The sequence below is a fragment of the Desmodus rotundus genome, chromosome 2, assembly GCF_022682495.2.
Source record: "Desmodus rotundus isolate HL8 chromosome 2, HLdesRot8A.1, whole genome shotgun sequence".
Lineage (NCBI taxonomy): Eukaryota > Metazoa > Chordata > Mammalia > Chiroptera > Phyllostomidae > Desmodus > Desmodus rotundus.
Genome location: NC_071388.1, coordinates 115,287,320 through 115,308,898, shown reverse-complemented (window position 1 = coordinate 115,308,898; position 21,579 = coordinate 115,287,320).

The following is a 21,579-nucleotide window of genomic DNA, read 5'->3' as shown; positions in this document are numbered from 1 at the left end:
GGGATTTTTTTCGTGATTACACGTTGCAATGTATTTAATGTGTGGCCCAAGACACCTTTTCTTCTGGTATGGCCCAGAGATACCAAAAGGTCTAGTTCATGTCTGTTCATGCAGGAGCTGGGACTGATAGAAATGTGATACATGTACACTGCTTCCTCCTATTGCCATAATCCTTACCTTACTCTAAAGACTTTAGGGGTTTTGGCTGAAGGAAAATACACCGGTGGAAGTATGTAGAATCCTCAGACAAGAAAGCTGGGCTATTAGTTACCTCCTTTTATTTTTAGTTTACCCTTTCCCTTCTGTTAGTTACTCATGATCATCTGGTGTCATTTAATATTAACATTTACCCACAGCGGTCTGCTCTGGCTAGAGTTCTGTGTTCGTCCATTTCAGCTGTCTGTTTCAGTGATAGAATCTGGCCTCACAAACTGGATGTACCAGCTGGACTTTCCATTGAGACCGTTTCTGAAGTCAGAAAAGACTCCCCTTTGGCTTCCTCTGTCATGTCCCTATTTTCAAACCTGCCATTGATGAACTTTTTGCTCACCCTGACAATTGGGAAGCCAGGCTGTTTTTTACAGTTGGGAAGTACAAAGGGCTAGGTGTTTGTTTTTGCTTTCTGGGGCAAGACTGCAAGATAGTTTTAATCATTAAGGGGTTATTTTGAGTGCAGAGTCAGTGAATTGAGCTCTCCTATTTTAATAAGAAACTAATAAGATCCAGAATTCATGTAACTGAAACAAAGACCCATAATCAGTGTCAAAAAAGACTAGAATCAATGGATTTTAGGGCTTCATTTTTTTGCACCCAGATATTAACTTTTATTTATTTAAAATTTTAACCGATTTCAGAGAGAGGGGGTCAGGGTGGGGGGGGGGAGAGAGAGAACATTGATTTGTTGTTCCATTTATTAATGCATTGGTTGACTCATATATGCAACCTGACTGGGGATGTATCTTAATAATAATAATAATAATAAATAATAATAATAATAATAATAATAATACCTTGCCATTTATCTTCCCACATTCCTGATCATGATTTCTATTTTTGTCAGTGGCACTAGGGTAGAGGCACTAAATGCTGGGTACTGTGCTGGGGGTTCTATGCAGTGTTTGATTTAATCTGCCCAACAATAATTGTGTTGGCCATTATTTCCACTGATAGAGGAAGAAACTGAAGATCAGAGCAGAGGAGTAGCTGCTGTCCTCCAGCCTGTCTGTGGTTCAAATCCAGCTCAGCCTGGCTAATCCCAAGTGTTTACTATACCTGCCACTACCTCTCAGCCATTGAGGCCCAACACCTGGGAGTAGCTTTGACTGTTCTTTTTCACTTTCCTCTCCACCTGTTCCTAAGTACTCTACCTACTATGCCTTTTATGCCTTTCTGCCTCCTGTCTGCACCATGGGAATTATTCTAGTAGGTACTGCCTAGGAATGTCCACAGGCTTATGTAGATAAAACCTATAAAATTGAGGGAGTGCTTCCACATGTAGCTAGTGCCTCCAACCTGTTTTCTTCCTCTTGTTACCTCGTATGTATCACCTCTTCTGATCCTACTATAGATCTTACCTCGTTTGTGTGTGTGTGTGTAGGTGCAGGATCTGGATGCCCAGAAGAGTGGACCTCACCTAGGGAAAAAATAGGCAAGAGCTTCTCAAAACTTTAGGATTTCTGATTTTTAAATGGCCAACCCATGGGAGTACATGGAGCATGTTCTGGCAGGTCAGAACACACCCTTAAATCTAAAGTCTGTTTGTCATGTACCCTTTCCTGTCTCTGCCTCTTTGTCAGCCTGGGTTTCCCAAGTATTGAATGAGAGATGAAATTCAGAGCTGCCTAAGTGTGAGGTCAGAATAAAACTTTCCAGCTGCTTTCTTGCTGGGTGTGGACAGGTGTGCATGCACTTTCAATGTCTGTACCCATTTGCAGCAGCACGGCCTTTCTCAGAGCCTCTGACAAAACAGGTTGCATTCAGCCAGGACCCTACTTTGAGAAAACAGCCAAGTTCATACCTTGGTCTGCATTCTAACCATTCTGTGATTCTGGAAAGGCATGTACCTCATGGAACCTTCTCTTTGTCTTAGTGGCTTCCTGTGATCCACCTCTTCTGTTAAGGATATCCTAATGTAATCCTTTCTCTTGAGTGCAGACTGAATTTAGTGACTTAAGATGGCAAAATGATCTGATGTCATTTCCAAGATGTGATTTTAAAATGTCAGTGCTGAATTGGTGGTCACTCAGACCCATCAACCTGGGGATCAAGCCTTTATGTTATGAGTTGCTAACTGGTGAGATGCACGTGGCCTCGCTCTGAGGCAGAGCAGGAGACACAGAGACCTTCCATCCACACAGAATCCCACCAGTACCCCCTGAGTGAGCTCAGATCCTGCTGCAGTTGGGACCGCAGCCCCAGGGAAATGAGACACTGGCAGAAGCATCCACTGAGCCGTGCTGGATTCCTCACCCACAGAAGCTCTGAGAGAGTCTGTGTTTGTTGGTTAAGCCACGATGTGTGGGGCAATGCTGTCACACGGCAGTAGGTCATGAATACAGCCATGCCCGCACCAGGCCCTGGCCCTGCCGTCCTCCCTCTTCCTCCTAAATCCTTCCAAGCTCTCTGCAACCACAGGGGCCCTCTCTGTCCAAACACATTTCCCCCCCAGTCTCTGCTCCGTTGTGCCCCTTTTCACACTAAATATCTCCACACCTGTGTAGGGCTGGCTCCTCCTTGCCATGCTGCTGGAAATAGAGATGACACCTCAGTGTAGCCTTTTCACACCCCTCACCTGGTCAGCTCAGCACGCTTGTTGGTGCCCTGCTGTATTCTGAATTGGCACCTGCTCCTTTGTTTCATTTGTGTGTGTTTAGTGGATTTTTCTATCTTTGCATCCAGACTATGAGTGCCTGGAGGGCACGGACGCTGCTGATTTTTTTCATCACAGACCCAATCCACGTGCTCGGGGCACAAGAGCTGAAGCAAGAAATAAGAGGACCTATCCCACCAGTGACCAGCTCATAGATTAAGGAGAGATGCTAATAATAGGAGGTCCACGTCGGGTCAAGGCAGAAAAATGGGAAGCAAGGGGCCTAGTGACTCTCCTGCTCCAGTTGCTGCAGCTGAACCCACTGGACGCAGGCGCCTCTGGTGGTCAGTGTTAGCAGGGAAAGCACAGCACCTGACACACCTTTCTTTGAGAGTCTCCATGCTTCAGGGAGACAAATGAGCAAGACATGCAAAATCTGGGGGGCTTGAAGGGGAGCCTCAGAAGCTTCCCTTGTATTATTCCTGTTTGCACTGCTACGGGATGTCTAGTTCACTCACAAGGTCTCATATAGATTGGGTCAGTGATTCAGTCCTTAATTTCAAAGAAGGTGCTGGGACTTAGGCTAGGTGGTCTTTGCCTGAGTCCAAGCATGAATGATTCAGTTCACTGCCACTGGCTGCTATACTCTCAGCCTTGGACTTCAAGGGGCTGAGCCTTTATGCTCAGAAGGCTCTCCAGCACATGGAATTCATACATTTTACCTGAGCCTGGGGTTCATGGACAGAGAACCGACAGTAACATTTCTGAGACTGGGGGATTCTTAGGGTTTCCCACTGCAAGCCTTCAAATTTTTAGAGGAAGAATTTGAGAACTTCTCTTTTTTAATCCCCTCCATCCTGAGGAGTGGTGGGGGGGAAAGGGTAGGGAAAGGGTAGGGAAAGGGTGGTAGGGAAATTATCCTAGTTTTATTGTGCAGAACTGTGGATTTCAGACCCCCGTTTCTCCCATTTTCTGCCTGCGTGGAACACAGTCCCCACCTGGGCATTTCCCACCTTCCCATGCTGAGGTCCTTGACCATGTTCTGGGGGACTGAATGATCCTGCCTCATGGCAGAGCTGTTTCCAACTTCTTGTTTTGGCTTCATGCTGCCTCTCACCCTATAATTCTTTCCACCCCCAATTCCTAGCTGTTTTTTAAAACTATTCTTTATTGTATTTTCCCATTACCATTTATTCCCCCTATACTCTCTTTCACTTCTACCCACTCCACCCCTGCCCTCTGCACAATCAACCACACTTGTCTGTGTCCATGAGTTCTTTCTCTTATTCTTTTTTGCTCGATTTCTCCACGCCCGCATCCCCCCAGAGCTGTCAGCTTGCTCTCTATCTGTGAGTCTGTCTCTATTTTGCTTGCTGGTTCAGTTTGTTCATTAGATTCCACATATGAATGAAATCATATGGTAATTAATTGCCGTTCTCTGACAGGCTTATTTCACTTAGCATAATGTTCTCCAGGTCTATCCATGCTGTCACAAAAGGTAAAATTTTCTTCGTTTTTATGGCTGAGTAGTATTCCAGCCATGAAGACATTGTGTAAATGTCTTATAGTTTTATCTGCTCATCTACTGATGGATACTTGGGCTGCTTTCAAATCTTGGCGATTGTAAATAATGCTGGTATGAACATAAGGGTGCTTGTATTTTTTGAATTAGTGTTTTGGGTTTCTTTGGATAAATTCCCAGAAGTGGAATTGCTGTGACCCCATGCTTTAGTGTTCCCTCCTCTGATATGAGTGTTCATATGTGGGTGTGTGTACCAGTGTGGATCCCCAATGGAAGAGACCCCACATGGGGTAGGGTGGGCTGGGGACCTGAGGGCTCTCATTCCAAAGCCAATGCCATGGACAGAGTTCAACCCTGCCCTAGGAGACCCACTCTGCTTTCTGGGTGGCCTTGTCCAGTACTTGCATCTTTCAGGGCCTCAATTTCCCAAATGTATAGAAGTACGTTGGAGAAGGAGCTGCTAAAACTTGCATCCAGCTTGGAAGCAGTCCAGGACCCAGCTTCTTGTGATCAGTGTTGCAGGGGCGCCAGGGGCATCCTCTGGCATTTGTTCAAAGGGTAGAGGCACTACAGTGGCTCTGTGGACCCTTCTGCCCTGCAGCCAGGAAAGGGCTTCAGCCTCACTTAATCATGTGGATCAAGAGAGGAGGCATAGTTCCCTAAAGAACTATGGCAACTACAGAAGGATGACATTGATGCGGAGCAGATGAAAGCTCAGTCTTCAGAAACTTATGGGTGCTGTCACTCCTGCATCTGCCACGGTGGATACCAGGATTTATAGCAGGGATGGTAAGTGACTTTTCCAGTTTCAAAGAGTGCTTCAAGGCAAAGCTAGTACCACCCTTAATGGATTTCCCTACACAAAGCAGAAAATTCAGGATGATGCACAGACAAGAGGTGGATTCCTGTTGTCATGCAAGAAAACTATGGATGTGAACAGTCACTTCTGAGTCTTGACTACTCTCCCTAACAGGAGGCCATCATCTGTTTTCTGCCCCAGTACTTACTGGCGTCCATTCCAAGGCTGTGTTTGGTGCCAGATGGCTGCTGAAGCATCAGCCTGAACCATGTTCACATTTTAGGTTGTGCTGCATCACCACGTAACTGCCATAATTTCAGCAGCACATCATTACATATGATTGTAAATACAAGTGCCGGATCAACTGAAGTCCAAAGCGGAGATCGGCCACACAACCCGATCAACAGCCTGGCTGCCTGCAGGCGACCACAGCCAAAAGCACTGGTTCTGAAAAACTCCTACCTAGCCCCTGTGCACAGAACCCTGCAGGGCCTACTGGCTCTCTAGGAGGAAGGCAGAACACCCAGCAGAGGGGAGCTGCAGGGCTAGGGGAGACTGCATGCCCCGGAAAGACTCGACACACTAGGGGGCTGAACTACCCCATAGCAGCACCCAGAGCCCCTAGCATCTAAGACAGCAAAGAGCAAGAAGGTGGAATGTGAGTTGCCTCTAATTGGTGTAACTCAAGGACAGCACAGCTGGTGAACTAAAGGCCTAGTGGCAGCAGAAGGACCCGGAAAAACTGGTCGAAGGCTGAACAACAGTGAAGAGTGTGGCGCAGGAAGGGACAAAAGTGAAACCAATCCTTCCAACCACCTCTTCCCGTTCCACAGACAGGAAGACCAGCAGAACTAACCTGACAGGTTTAAAGCCAGCAGAAGACTTTTTTTTTTTTCTTCTTTCCTCCTTTCCCCCTGAATTCCTTCTTCTTTTCTGTCCTCCTCTCTTTTTTTTATTCCTTCTTCCTTCCATCCTTTAACTTTTTTATTCCTTCTTCTTGCCTTCTTTTATTTATTGTTTTGTTTTAATTTTTGTTAAAATTCCTTCTTATTTTGCCTCCGATCTTTCTTTATTCCTTCTTCCTTCCTTCCTTTCCTTTTCTATTCCCTTTTTCCCTCCTTCCCCTCTCTTTTTTTTGCCCCCCGCCCTCTTTTTTCCACAGGTGAGACAACAAAACATGGAGTGCTGAAAAGACCAGAGTTAGACCCTGTTAGACCCATAAACGTCAGCTCAAGACCAGTGAGCACAGGAGTTTAAGGAGACAGCACCACTGAATCCCATTGGCATTCTACCATAGAAGTTCATACCATAAACCCAGGGAGTCAGAATACAGCAATTTAAGAAGCAGAGGCTAACAAGAAGAGTCTCACAAACAATGGGAAGACAAAGAAACAATTCCCAAATGAAAGGAAAGGAGGAAGCCTCAGAAAGGATGCTAACTGAAAAAGAGGCAAGTCAACTATCAGATACTGACTTCAAAGCAATGGTTATCAGGAAGCTCACTGAGCTCTTTGAGCTCAAAGAGAACTACCAGAAACTACAGGGAAACTACAATGAACTCACTGCAAACTATATCAACATGAAAAAGGAAATAGAAACTATCAACAATGGCCAAGAGGAAATGAAGAATACAATTTCTGAATTGAAGAACACAGTAGAAGGAATGAAAAGCAGACTTGATGAAGCAGAGGATCGGATCAGCGAACTGGAGGATAAAGTAGAAAAAAACACCCAGAAAGAGCAAGAAAAGGAAAAGAGGCTCAGAAAGAATGAAGAGGCAATAAGGGAAATGCAGGACAACATGAAACGTAACAATATCCGTATAATAGGAATACCAGAAGGAGAAGAAGAAGAGCAAGGGATAGAAAACCTGTTTGAAAAAGTAATGATGGAAAATTTCCCTAATCTGAGGAGAGAAAAAGTCACCCAAATCCAGGAAACACAGAGAGTCCCAAGCAAGAGGAACCCAAAGAGACCCACTGCAAGACACATCATAATTAAAATGAAAAATTTCCAAGACAAAGAGAGGATCTTAAAGGGAGCAAGGGAGAAAAAGGAAGTAACATACAAGGGAGCCCCAATAAGGTTAGCAACTGACTTCTCAATAGAAATGCTCCAAGCCAGAAGAGAGTGGCAAAAATATTCCAAGTAATGAGAACCAGAGGCCTGCACCCGAGACTACTTTACCCAGCAAGGCACTCAATCAAGATAGAAGGCCAAATAAAGAGTTTCCCAGACAAAAGAAGTCTAAAAGAATACAGCTCCACCAAACCAGCTCTGCAAGAGATGCTAAAGGGACTGCTTTAAGGAAAGGAAGGAATAGAGAAAGAGGAACACAGGTATGAAAAAATGGCAATGAATAACTACCTATCGATAATAACCTTAAATGTAAATGGATTAAGTGCTCCAATCAAAAGACATAGAATAGCTGAATGGATAAGAAAACATGACCCACACATATGCTGCCTACAAGAGACCCATCTCAGGACAAAAGACTTATACAGACTGAAAGTGAATGGCTGGAAACAAATTTTCCAAGCAAGTGGACAGGAAAAAAAAGCCGGGTAGCAATACTCATATGAGACAAAATAGACTTCCAAAGAAGGGCCATAAAGAGAGACCCAGAAGGTCACTTCATAATACTCAAAGGAAGAATCCACCAAGAAGACATAAACATTGTAAATATATATGCTCCCAACACAGGAGCACCCAAATACATAAAGAAAATCTGGGAGGATTTCAAGAAAGATATTGACAGCAACACAATTACAGTAGGGGACTTTAACACCCCACTATCAAAAATGGACAGGTCTTCCAAACAAAATATCAACAAGAATATTGTGTCACTTAACAATACCGTAGAGGAAATGGACTTAACTGATACATAGAGAGCTTTTCATCCCAAAGAAGCAAAATACACATTCTTTTCAAGTGTCCATGGAACTTTTTCAAAGATAGACCACATGATAGGACACAAAGCAAGCCTTAAAAAATTCAAGAAAATTGAAATCATATCAAGCATTTTCTCTGACCACAAGGGACTGAAACTAGAAACCAACCCCAAAGGAAAAAGCCCCAAACACTCAAAATCATGGAGACTGAATAGCATGGTATTAAACAATGAATGGGTCAAGAATGAGATTAGGGAAGAAATCAAACACTTTCTGGAAACAAATGAAAATGAACTCACAACAACCCAAAACCTATGGGACACAGCAAAGGCAGTCCTGAGAGGGAAATTCATAGCAATACAGGCCTACCTTAAGAAGATAGAAACATTTCAAACAACCTAACCCTACGCCTACAAGAACTGGAGGAACAACAACAAAGACAGCCCAGAGCAAGGAGAAGGAAGGAAATAACCAAGATCAGAGCAGAGTTAAATGACATAGAGAATAAAAGCACAATTCTAAGGATCAATGAATCCAGGAGCTGGTTCTTTGAAAAGATAAACAAAATCAATAAGCCTTTAAGTAGGCTCATCAGGAAGAAAAGAGAGAGGATCCAAATAAACACAATTAGAAATGAAAGAGGAGAGATTACAACTGATTACACAGAAATACAAAGGATTGTAAGAAATTACTTTGAAGAACTGTATGCTAAGAAATTTGAAAACCTAGATTAAATGGACACATTTCTAGAAAAATATAATCTTCCAAAACTGAATGAAGAAGAAGCAGAAAACCTGAACAGACCAATAACAGCAGACAAAATTGAAGCAGTCATCAAACTCCCAACACACAAAAGCCCTGGAGCAGAAGGTTTCACAGGAGAATTCTACAAAGCATTTAAGGAAGAGCTAACCCCTATCCTTCACAGACTATTCGAAAAAATCCAAACTGATGGAAGACTCCCAAACTCTTTTTATGAAGCCAGCATCATCCTAATCCCAAAACCAGATAAAGACACAATGAAGAAAGAAAACTTCAGGCCAATATCACTGATGAACATAGACGCTAAAATTCTCAACAAAATATTAGCAAACCGCATCCAGCAATACATTAAAAAGATCATCCACCATGACCAAGTGGGATTCATCCCAGGGATGCAAGGATGGTACAATATTCGCAAATCAATAAACATAATACATCACATCAACAACAGCAAAGACAAAAATCACATGATCATCTCAATAGATGCGGAAAAAGCATTTGATAAGATACAGCACCCATTTCTGATAACACTCAGCAAAGTGGGAATAAAGGGAGCATTCCTCAACATAATAAAGGCCATATATGAGAGACCAACATCACACTCAATGGACAAAAATTTAGAGCTTTCCCACTAAGATCAGGAACAAGACAAGGATGCCCTCTCTCACCACTCCTATTCAACATAGTATTGGAAGTCCTAGCCACAGCAATCAGACAAGAAAAAGCAATAAAAGGCATCCAAATTGGAAAGGACGCAATGAAACTGTCACTGTTTGCAGATGACATGATAGTGTACATGGAAAACCCTATAGACTCTGCCAAAAAACTACTCAACCTAATAAATGAATTTGGCAAAACAGCTGGATACAAAGTCAATACTCAGAAATCAAAGGCATTCCTGTACACCAACAACGAAACTGCAGAAACAGAAATCAGGAAAAAAATCCCATTTGATATAGCAACAAGAAAAATAACGTACCTAAAAATAAACCTAACCAAGGAGGTAAAAGACCTGTACTCAGAAAACTACACAACACTGAAGAAAGTAATTAAGGAAGACACAAACAAACGGAAGCATGTACCATGCTCATGGATTGGAAGAATTAACATCATCAAAATAGCCATACTACCCAAAGCAATTTATAGATTCAATGCAATCCCTATTAGAGTACCCATGACATATTTCACAGATATACAACAAGCATTTCAGAAATTCATATGGAAGCATAAATGACCCCGAATAGCTGCAGCAATTTTGAGAAAGAAGAACAAAGCAGGAGGGATCACAATACCTGATATCAAACTGTATTACATGGCCACGGTAATCAAAACAGGCTGGTACTGGCATAAAAACAGGCACAGGCACATAGACCGATGGAACAGAACACAGAGCCCAGAAATAAACTCAAGTCTATACAGTCAATTAATATTTGACAAAGGAGGCAGGAGCATAAAATGGAGCAAAAACAGCCTCTTCAACAGATGTGTTGGGAGATCTGGACAGCTATGTGCAAAAAAGTGAAACTCGATCACCAACTTACACCATACACGAAAATAAACTCAAGATGGATAAAAGACTTAAATATAATTTGTAACACCATAAAAGTCCTTGAGGAAAACGTTGGCAGGAAAATCTCAGACATTCCATGCAGCAACATCCTCACAGACATGTTCCCTAAAGCAAGGGACATAAAGGAAAGAATAAACAAATGGGACCTCATCAAAATAAAAAGCTTCTGCATGGCTAAAGAAAACAGCATCAAATTAGAAAGAGAACCAACAGTATGGGAGAACATATTTGCTAATGATACCTCAGACAGGGGCCTGATCTCCAAAATATATAAAGAACTCACACGACTGCACTCCAGGAAGACAACCCAATTAAAAAATGGGCAAAGGACTTGAACAGACACTTGTCCAAGGAAGACATACAGAGGGGCCAGAGACATATGAAAAAATGCTTAGCATCACTAGCCATCAGAGAGGTGCAAATTAAAACCACAGTGAGGTACCATCTCACACCAGTCAGAGTGGCCAACATAAACAAATCCACAAACAAATGTTGGAGAGGATGCGGAGGAAAGGGAACCCTAGTGCACTGTTGGTGGGAATGCAGACTGGTGAGGCCACTGTGGAAAACAGTGTGGAATTTCCTCAGAAAACTAAAAATGGAACTGCCTTTTGACCCAGCAATTCCGCTGCTGGGATTATACCCTAAGAACCCTGAAACACCAATCCAAAAGAACCTGTGCACCCCAATGTTCATAGCAGCACAATTTACAATAGGCAAATACTGGAAGCAACCGAAGTGCCCATCAGCAAACGAGTGGATCCAAAAACTATGGTATATTTACACAATGGAATTCTATGCAGCAGAGAGAAAGAAGGAGCTTATACCCTTTGCAACAGCATGGATGAAACTGGAGAGCATTATGCTAAGTGAAATAAGCCAGGGGGTGAGGGACAAATACCATATGATCTCACCTTTAACTGGAACATAATCAATAGAAGAAAAAAGCAAACAAAATGTAACCAGAGACATTGAAGTTAAGAACAATCTAACGATAGCCAGGGGGGAGTGGGGAGGGGACAGTGAGGAGAGATGATTACAGGAACTACTATAAAGCACACATGGACAAAACCAAGGGGGAGGGTGGAGGTGGGGGAGGGAGGTGGGTTCAGCTGCGGTGGGGTGGAGGGATTGGGAGAAAAGGCATACAAGTGTAATTGAATAACAATAAAAATTAAAAAAAAATACAAGTGCCGGGTGGGTGTTGAGCTTCGAGAGGCTGCACGTGTTCATGTGGTCATTTGGGAAACTAGAGAGTTCTTCCACCATGTGCCTTCTTTATCCTTCGGAACTCCATGCCGTCTGCATCCGTCAGCATGAGTGGGAAGGCCATGGGGAAATGCATGCGGATTTCACGGGCCATGTCTGCAATGGCATACACCAGTTTTTTCCTTTTGCATTGGCAATGAACACCACTGTCATGGGGCCTCAAGGGAGGCTGGAGAGGGTGTACAGCCATGCACATTGAGAGAAGAGAATATATTTTGATGACGGGCTAAAGCTCTCTGACACTGAGTAATTCAGTCAGATTCACAATGGTTTTTTTGTTTTGGTTTTTTTAACTCAAGTAATGAATATTTATTGTATGCTAAGCACTGTGCTAAGGGCTGGAGAGCAATTTGAGGAACAGTTGGCTTGGGAGAAGCTCCATATCGCATTAAGATATGGTGTGGCAATCCTGTGCCAGACTGTCTTCAAAGACCCTTGTGGAGACCCACCCTTTGACCAGCCTTATGTCTGTACCTACCTACCCAGAGTTGTCTCCTGCAGAAACCAATAGGTAACTAAGAGTCATGACTGCCCTTTGACCAAAAGAATTGCTGAGCTTGGATTCACATCTGAGCTGCCAAGAGCAGCTAGTTCTCCAACTATACCTGGCTGTAGGTGGACAGTGGGGCTCCTCTGGACACCTACCTCTGTAGCTAAGGACCTTACAGGACACTAAGGGCTGTCCTTAATTGACAAAGAGAATTTGGACAGGAAGGACCGGGATCTGAGGGTACATCTGCTTCTCAGTGGAGAGATCTCACAGAGCCCAAATTCCTGAAAAAACAAAGCAAATCCCCCCAACCCCCACTTCAGTCCAGTCCTTCATTCAGGGCCTAATGGTGGTTGAAGCACCTCTGTCAGCACTTCAGGCAGAAACCAACTGTCCCATCTGTTTGGATGACCTGAGAGACCCTGTCACCACCAAATGTGGGCACAACTTCTGTCACTCCTGTGTCCAGCAGTCTTGGGCTGATCTAAGGCACAGCTTCCCTTGTTTTCTGCCATCACCCATGCCAAGAGAGGCACTTGAGTCATACTCAGCTGGGAAGGATGACTGACATTGCCAATTTCCTCCAGGTCACCAGGAGCAAAAAGAAGAAGCAGGAAGAGAGGCACTTTTGTGAGAAGCACAACCAGGTCCTGGGACTCTTCTGTGGGAGGACCTAGAGGTGTCGTGTCCCTGTGCACTCAGTCCCGTGACCACCAGGGCCACCAGGTGAGTGCTGTGGAGGGGGCCGCCTCTCATCACAGGCAGAGGCTGAGCAGTTACATCAAGACTTCAAGAAGCAGAAGGCAGACTTGCAGAAACTAGTAACCACCCTATATGGGGAACTGTTAGAACTGAGAATGTGCAAAACTGGAGTTGGAAATTCGCCTGTGAATTTGAGCATCTGACACAATCTGTAGATCATGAGTAAGACGCAATTCTTTCAAGGCTAATTGAAGAAGGGAAGAACAGCATCAGAAGCTGAATGCAAACACAACTGTGTTTTCAGACCACATTTACACCCTCAAGGGTCTACTACAAGAGGTGGCAGAGAAGAGTGTGATGTCAGGGGTGAAATTGCTGATAGATATCAAGAGTGCCCTCCCTAGTTGTGAAAGCCTGAGACCTCGCAGCTGACTGTTGGCAGAGTTAAAGAGAGAAGGGTGCAGTCTTCATCAGCAGTATTTGGCTCCCCTGAAAGTTGTAGAGAAATTTAGAGAAGTTACTCTGGATCCTGAGACAGCACATCCTAATATGCTTGTATCTGAGGATAAAAAGCGTGTGACCTTTATGAGGAAAAAGCAGAGATTGTTGGAATCCAGAGAGATTTACGGCCAATCCAGTTGTCCTGGTTTTCAAAGCCATTGATTGTGGCCGACATTACTGGGAGGTCCAGGTGGATGACAAGCCCGAGTGGGCTGTGGGTGTATAAAGACTGGCTTACCAGGAAGAGAAAGCAACCCCACCAGGACAGATGTGGGGCGATTCAGCTGCAGAACAGTCATGTGGCACAAGAGTCTGTTCCTGTTGCCCTTGTGCTGAAGGAAAAGCCCAGAGGGGTTGGCATCTATCTGGACTGAGTTGGGTTAGATTACACTTTATAGCTGGAACGACAGGTCTCACATCCATTCCTTTTTGGATAAGTTTTCTGAAGTACTAAAGCTGTACTTCTATATCAGATGTGATCCTAAACCTCTTACAATCTGTGCTATAAGAGGTTATGAAGGATGAACTATGACTTTGCTTCATTGGCTTACTGTGATTTATGGACAATAGGTAGAATTTTGTACAACTGTCAGTGAACCTAGCACCAAAAATAAAACCAAAATTTTATGACTTGAACACTTGGAACATTTTTCTATTTTTTTACACCATTTTGCTTCAATAGCAAGAGATATTGTGGGAACAAATGGAGGTGTGGAGAATAAATTGTTTCTGAAATTCTAGCATTAGAATGTATACATTAGAATTCACAGCTTCAATAAATTTTGTGTACATTTACATAAAAAAGACATGGTGTGAGTGCCTGGCATCCTGAGAGAAAACAATGAAGCAGAAGGGCTGTGGACATTCGGTGAATAATTCTGGATTTGGAAGCTGCCTGGGGATGGCAGGAGGTAAAGCTCGCTTTCAGAGAACAAGGAAATATGCTGTCTGGAGGGACATGGCAGCAGGAATGACAGAGAAGTGCCATTCACATACAAGATTTTAGAAGGAATACTTGGCAGCAATGAAACATATATTTGGTAGAAGTCAAAAGGATGGGATAATTGCTTATATGAAGTGATAAACTGACCAGGCAAATAGGATGCCCTGATTAAAAAAAATTAACTCTCTATGAATTTAGATGTTATTAAATATGTTGAGTTGTAGTCTTCCAATTAAAAAATATTGTTTATATGATCTGGAGGATTTCATAGTATGCTTTGGTTGTTATACTGATATTTTTTAAAGCAGTGAGAAAAAGCTGTGAGGAAGACAAGTTATTCACAACACTTTTCCTCACTATTTACTGTGTTGCAGCCCTGGGCTTGGCTTAGGTGCCAAGTGTAGTATTCCCTGAAATGCTACACATGGAAACTATGTTTTTCACAGTGAGAAATGCCAGGACAGTGAATTAGACTGGAATGTACCCTTCCCCCTTCCAAACATTGAATCGTACAGGATATAATTGATTTTAGAGGCAAGCCTAGAAAAATGTCTCGGTTCCATGTTGGTTTCTATTGCTGGCAAAACCAAGAGCCCTATAGCCCTCATGCTACTTCTCATTGGGCCACCAGGGGGCAGTGCCTGTCTGCTTGAAACAGTGACACTGCCTCCAAGGTTCCTTTACTAGCTAGCCTTCCTCAGAACGTGTTTCCTATCTTTGGAGAATTTCTTGAAGGAATATTTACTTGCTGCTCTTTGCTTATATTAGAAAGCTAATGAAAATCCACTACTAGTACCAAATATTAGGTAAGCCACTGAGGATATGTCCTTGCGACTCAAACAGATGTGTAAAATTATATGTCCAACCCCTATGTGTGTCCAGCTTCGTCTTCTCTATCACTTCATTCATGTGTAAGCCTCTATGTAAAATGAAAAATTACCATCTGTATGTTGTATTATACATATTTGTCCATCATGTGGCCTTTTCTTTATTCTATGAATCTTTGTGTAGCAAGTGGTTCTTTCATAGGACTGAAAATGTCTCTGAAACTCCAGGAGACTGGATGCATGTGTTGGGCAGGAGATCTCAGTGAAGTCCGTCCGAGGGGGAGAGCTCCTGTTCAGCACAGGCAAGGCGGGGCCCACACTGTCTACTGCCTTCCAGGCACTGAGTCTGTTTCACCCCGGGAAACTTAACTAAAGTCTTTGATATCCTAAAGGAACATCAAAATCAGAATAGTAAAAAATTAGTTATAGTTATTGTGGAAGAGAGTTAAAATTACCACTTTAATGATCCAGCCTCCTGAATACAGTAGGTCTTTTCTCTGTATGGTATTGTCACTGTTGTTCAACCATCCGAGAGTAGAGTCCGCACCTTGGTTCTACAAGTATTTTAGGCCTTTAGCTCCACACCTGTGAGTGAAGACATGTTGCATACTGCACAGTAAGTCAATTTGAAATGCAAGATGATAGGTTTCAGAAAATATTTGAAACAGTGAGACTACCGACTGGTTCAGATGTGAGGTCATGAAGACCAGGCTGCTTTATCCCCTGTCAGGCCCTTTGCAGTGATCATCCTTCCCAATGCAACGCTCAGCCAGGGTGGACCTGGTCCCAGAGATTTTCAAGAGTCAGCATTCTGCTCTGCCTTCTCTTGCTTACTCTGTCCCCCCTGACTATAGGGAACTGATCTGCTTGGTGTGGCGAGTGTAGTTCAGCCCTATTGGAAAACTGACAGTTGTGAGTTGGGACACAAGAAGCCAAACACACGGATTGGCTTTCCCATGGGAAAACAGGCCTGCATATACCTAGGCTGCTTTGAGGCTTGCTTTTGCTAAAACTCTCTCACCCTGAATTGAGGCAACAAATGTTTACTGCATATCTCTAAAGTAACTTTCTAAAGTCTGTGCTAAACCTCCCAAGTATGGAGTGTAACCAGTTCATCCACTTTTCCCCTTGATCTGCAACATACTTCTCTTTGAAGTAATTAGCAACATTCTTTCCTTTGTTATCTATAGAAGGTAATCACTTACAGTGAACCTGTGCATAATAAATGAGGACCATCCTCCATGTAATGTACCCAGAAAAGCAATGAAAGCCTGTCCAGGCAGGGGTCGGGGCCCTCTCTCTCACTTAGAGAGCAGCCATGCCGTCCCTTTTTCTCTACAGGACTTCTGTAGTCCGTGTGAATTTGTTCATCACAGCCACAACACACGGACCCCTCGGGCCAGAGTCTGCATCACATTGATATCCTCTCCAGGTCCTAGGGTACCACTGATCCCCTTGAATAGCCTACTGGATCTCCTGCTTCTGGTCAGGCAGTTGTTAGCATGTTCTTGGTTCTGGCACTGTTGTGATTGCTGAAGTCACCCACAGCTCCAGGTAAAAGACAGAATGTACTCTCTGATGGTGGAGACCTCTCCCTCCCCCCGACAGTGGGCTCAGACCTCCACCAAGGAGGGAAATGATGTTGACAGCCTGAGGGCCTCAGTGGAGCATTTGCACAGATAAAGGCTCCTCACCAGTCCCCTTTCCACCTTGCCAGCCCTGTCCTGGGATGCAATCCAGACAGAACCACCAGAATACATACTGCCCAAGAACCTGTTTTTGCTTAGGACGGACCCTCTCTTCATGTCCCTCTTCACGGCCCCTGAAGAGGAAGGTATGGAGACTGCCCAGAAAGGGCTCACCGGGGTAAGTAACTTGGCTTGGATTGTCCCGACCTAGGCTGCCTCATGTTACCTTAGGGAACCTCCTGGAAAATGACCAGACATTTTGGGGATGAGTGTCCTGCAAACATCTTCAGCATCTGGAAGGCTCTCATAGCAGGCTTTCCTAAAACAAGAGCCCTGGGAATTTGGGGAACAGCAAGACAACATCTTTCACCTTCAAGTGTCTCTTATTCAAGCAGACTTTGGGGCTGTTACTAGAATGTGGGTGCCTAGTTACAGGGTTCCAAATTCTGTTGGGGTCAGTCATCAAGGATGTGACTTCCTGGAATCTTCTTTCTTGAGTCATCTCTTCAAATCATACCTACCCAAATGGGTCCTCTGGGTTGCTGACTACTCAGCCCCCTTGTCCATGCAAGAACATAGCTTTACACAACAACCACACACCTTTCTCCACAGCCTCCTGGGAAGGTCTGCTGCAGCCAAGGTCCCAGGTTTGAAACAGACTTGTATTCAGACTCAACCCCTCAGGTTTACCTCTTCTGGATGCTGGATAAGCCATTGTGCCTCTTGAGGCCTGTCTGTCTCCTGTGTGCTCATGGAGACTTTCTTTTTATTTTAGCATGTACTTTCTAGGGATGTCCACAGGCAATTGTGCAATAATACCTATAAAACTGGAGGAGTGCTGTTACGTGGGGGTAGTGCCTTTATACTCTGTTTCCTTTTTCTTGTCACTTTGTGTGTATGCTTCTTTTCTGTTCCTATTTGTAGTTCTTACTATATGTGTAATAACACGTGTGTAATTCTTACTATGTGTGTAAGAATACATAGTAAGAACACAGTAAAAACACATAGTTCTAACCTAGTATGTGTGTGAGTGTGAATGTGTGTGTGTGTTTCTTTAGCTCAAAATCTGGGTGCCCAGAAAAAAAGAAACTCCCAATGTGGGAGAAATAGGCAAAAGTTTCTCAAAACATTTGGATTTCTGATTTCCAACACCAAACCTATGGGAAAGGACAGAGCCTTGACCTGGCAGGTTGAAACCCAACTTTTCTCCGGAGTCTGCTTCTCATGTAGCCTGTCTAGTCTCTGCCTGTCTGTGGGCCTCATTTTCCCAAGTATCAAATAAGGGATGAAAAGGGATGCCATGCTAGAACTGCATTGGGGCTGGCTCAGTATAAAAGTACCCTGACTCCTTCCACACTGCATGAGGTGTAGGTAGGGGTGCACGCCATTTCCATGTCTGTGTGTGGTTACAGCAGCACAAGCTCTTCCAGAGCTCCTGAAAAGGCCCTTGTGCAGCTAGGACCACACTTTGAGGACAAAGAACAGGGTTCATACCCAGGACTGCCTTCTTACAAGTCTGTGATTTTGGGAAAGGCATGAACCTCTTGGGGCCTTCCACTTGTGCATCTAGTGGCTCCCTGTGATCCTCACATTCTGGTGGGCACTTCCTTGTTTAATCTCCTCCCCTTGAGTGCAGAATGAATTCAGTGACTCCGGAGAGGACAGCAAAATGATCCAATGTTGTTGCCAAGATGTAGTTATATAAAGTCAGTGCTGAACCTCTTGGTCACTTAGAACTGTGTTCCCTCTTGGTGTCTCTCTCAGACTCATCACACTGGTGAATAAGGTTCTAGTTATGAGTTGATATCTGTTGAGGCCCACGTGGCCTCTCTCTGAGGCAGACCAGCAGACTGAGAGGAAGTCAGATTTTCCATCCACACAGAATCCCACCAGTACCCCCTGAGTGAGCTCAGATCCTGCTGCAGTTGGGACTGCAGCCCCAGGCAACTGAGAGACACTGGCAGGAGCATCCACTGATGGTGCTGGATTCCTCATGCACAGAAACTCTGAGAGAGTCTGTTTTTGTTGGTTTAGATACTAAGTGTGGGGCAATGTTGTCATACAGCAGTAGGTCGTGGATACAGCCATGTCTGCACCAGACCCTGGCCCTGCCCTTTTCCTTCTGTTTCCTTTTAAACTTTCTGCTGTCAAAGTGGTCTTTTTTCTGACCTCTTCTCTGCCCAAATACATTCTTCTCAGTCCCTGCTCAGTTGTGCTTTTTTCCAGGCTAAATATCTCTAGACCTGTGCAGGGCTGGCCTTCTCTTGTGCTGCTGAAAATAGAGATGACACATCAGTGCAATCTTTTCAGACCCTCTGAACTGGTGAAGCCTAGTGTTTCTGGTGACTTCCTGGTGTATTTTGAAGTGGCATCAGTTCTTTTGTTTTATTTGTCTTTGTTTAGTGTGTTTGTCCATCTTGGCCTCCAAACTGTGAGCACCTAGAGGGCAGGGATGCTATTGACTTTTTTCATCGTGGACATTGTTAACATGCTCAGAACAGAGTTGCTGATGCAAGAGATAAGAGGAACCATCCCAATATTGACCTGCTTAGATGTCAGCAAGAAATGTTAAGAATAGGAAGCACACGTTTGTTTTGGGATGGGAAATGGACAGCAAGGAGCTGTGTGACTCTCCTCTCCAGTTACGGCAGCGGGACTCAGGTACCCCTGGTGGTCAGCACTAGCACTGCACCCCAAGCAGGGAAAGCACAGTGCCCAACATCTTTCTCTTTTAAAGTTCTCCTTTACAGTTTATGTTCAATAATTTTTATTAGTTTAAGGTGTACAGCAAAGTGGTTAAACAATCATATCTTTTACAAAGTGGTCCCTCTGATATTTCCAGTACTTACCTTGCACCATACATAGTTGTTACAATATTATTGAATATATTTCATATCTGTACTTTACATCCCAGTGACTGTTTTGTAGTTCTTAATCACTTCACCTTTCTTAACCCAACCCCCAACCTTTCTCTCCTCTGGCAACCTTCTGTCTGACTATTCTATCCATAAGTTTGTTTCTATTTTTGTTTACTTTGCTCTTTAAATTCCACATATAAGTGAAATCATTGTCTTTCTCTGTTTGACTTATTTCTCTAAACATAGTACCTTCTAGATTTATTCATGCTACTACAAAGGTGACATTTCATTCTTTTTATGGCCAAGTAATATTCCACTGTATATATGTATGTACCACAGCTTTTTTATCCACTTGTCTATAAATGGGCACTTGGGTTGCTTCCATATTATGGCTATTGGAAATAATGGTGCAATGAACATAGGGGTGCATATAGTCTTTGAAAAAGTGGTTTGAGTTTTTTGGGTATATACACAGAAGAGGAATCACTGGATCATAAGACAGTTTCATTTTTAATTTTTTGAGGAACTTCCATACTGTTTTCTATAGTAGTTCCACCAATCTGAATTTCTGCCAAAGTGCATGAGGGTTCCCTTTTCTCCACATTCTTGCCAAAAGTTGTCGTTTTTGATTTACTCATATTGATGATAGCCAATTTGACAGGTGTGAGGTAATATCCCCATTTTTTGGTTTCAATTTGCATTTCTCTGATGATTAGTGACATTGAACATCTTTTCATATGTCTATATTTTATTTATTTACTAAAATATTTATTTGTTTATTTATTTATTTATTTTTAGGTAGAGGGGAAGGGAGGGAGAAAGAGAGGGAGAGAAACATCAATGTGTCGTTGCCTCTCACACACCCCAGGCATGTGCCCTGACTGGGGACCTGGCCTGCAACCCAGGCATGTGCCCTGATTGGGAATCGAACTGTCGACACTTAGGTTTGCAGGCTGGCACTGAATCCACTGAGCCACACCAACCAGGGCTATCTTTTATTTTTTTAAATTATATTTTATTGATTATGCTATTACAATTGTCCCAAGTATTCCCCCTTTCCCCTCTCTATCCAACACCCCCCACTCCCTCAGGCAATCCCCAAACCATTGTTCATGTTCATGGGTCATGCATATTCATGCTTTAGCTACTCCATTTCCTATTCTGTACTTTACAGCCCCATGGCTATACTGTAACTACCTATTTCTACTTCTTAATCCCCTCACCTCTTTACCCATTCCCCCACACCCCACTTCCATTGGGCAAACATCGAAACATTCTCTGTATCCATAATTCTGTCTCTGTTCTTCTTGTTTGCTTAATTTGTTTTTTAGATTCAGTTGTTGATAGATATGTATTTATTGCTATTTTATTGTTCATTGTTTTGATCTTCTTTTTCTTGAATAAGTCCCTTTAACATTTCATATAATAATGGTTTGGTGATGATGAACTCCTTTAGTTTTTTCTTGTCTGGGAAGCTCTTTATCTTCTCTTTGATTCTAAATGATATCTTTGGTAGGTAGAGCAGTCTTGCCTGTAGGTCCCAGCTTTTCATGACTTTGAATATTTCTTGCCAATCCCTTTTAGACTGCAAAGTTTCTTTTGAGAAATCAGTTGACAGTCTTATGGAAGTCCCATGTAGTAACTAAATGTCATCTCTTGCTGATTTTAAGAATCTCTTTGACTCTAACCTTTGGCGTTTTAATTATGGTGTTTTTTGATGTGGGCCTCTTTGTATCCATCTTGTTTGGGACTCTGTGCTTCCTGGATTTGCATGTCTATTTCCTTCACCAAATTAGGGAAGTTTTCTTTCACTGTTTTTTCAAATAGATTTCCAATTTCTTGCTCTTTCTCTTCTTTTGGCACCCCGATTATGTGAATGTTGGAATGTTTGAAAATGTCCCAGGAGCTGCTTATACTATCCTTCATTTTTTGGCATCTTTTTTTTTCT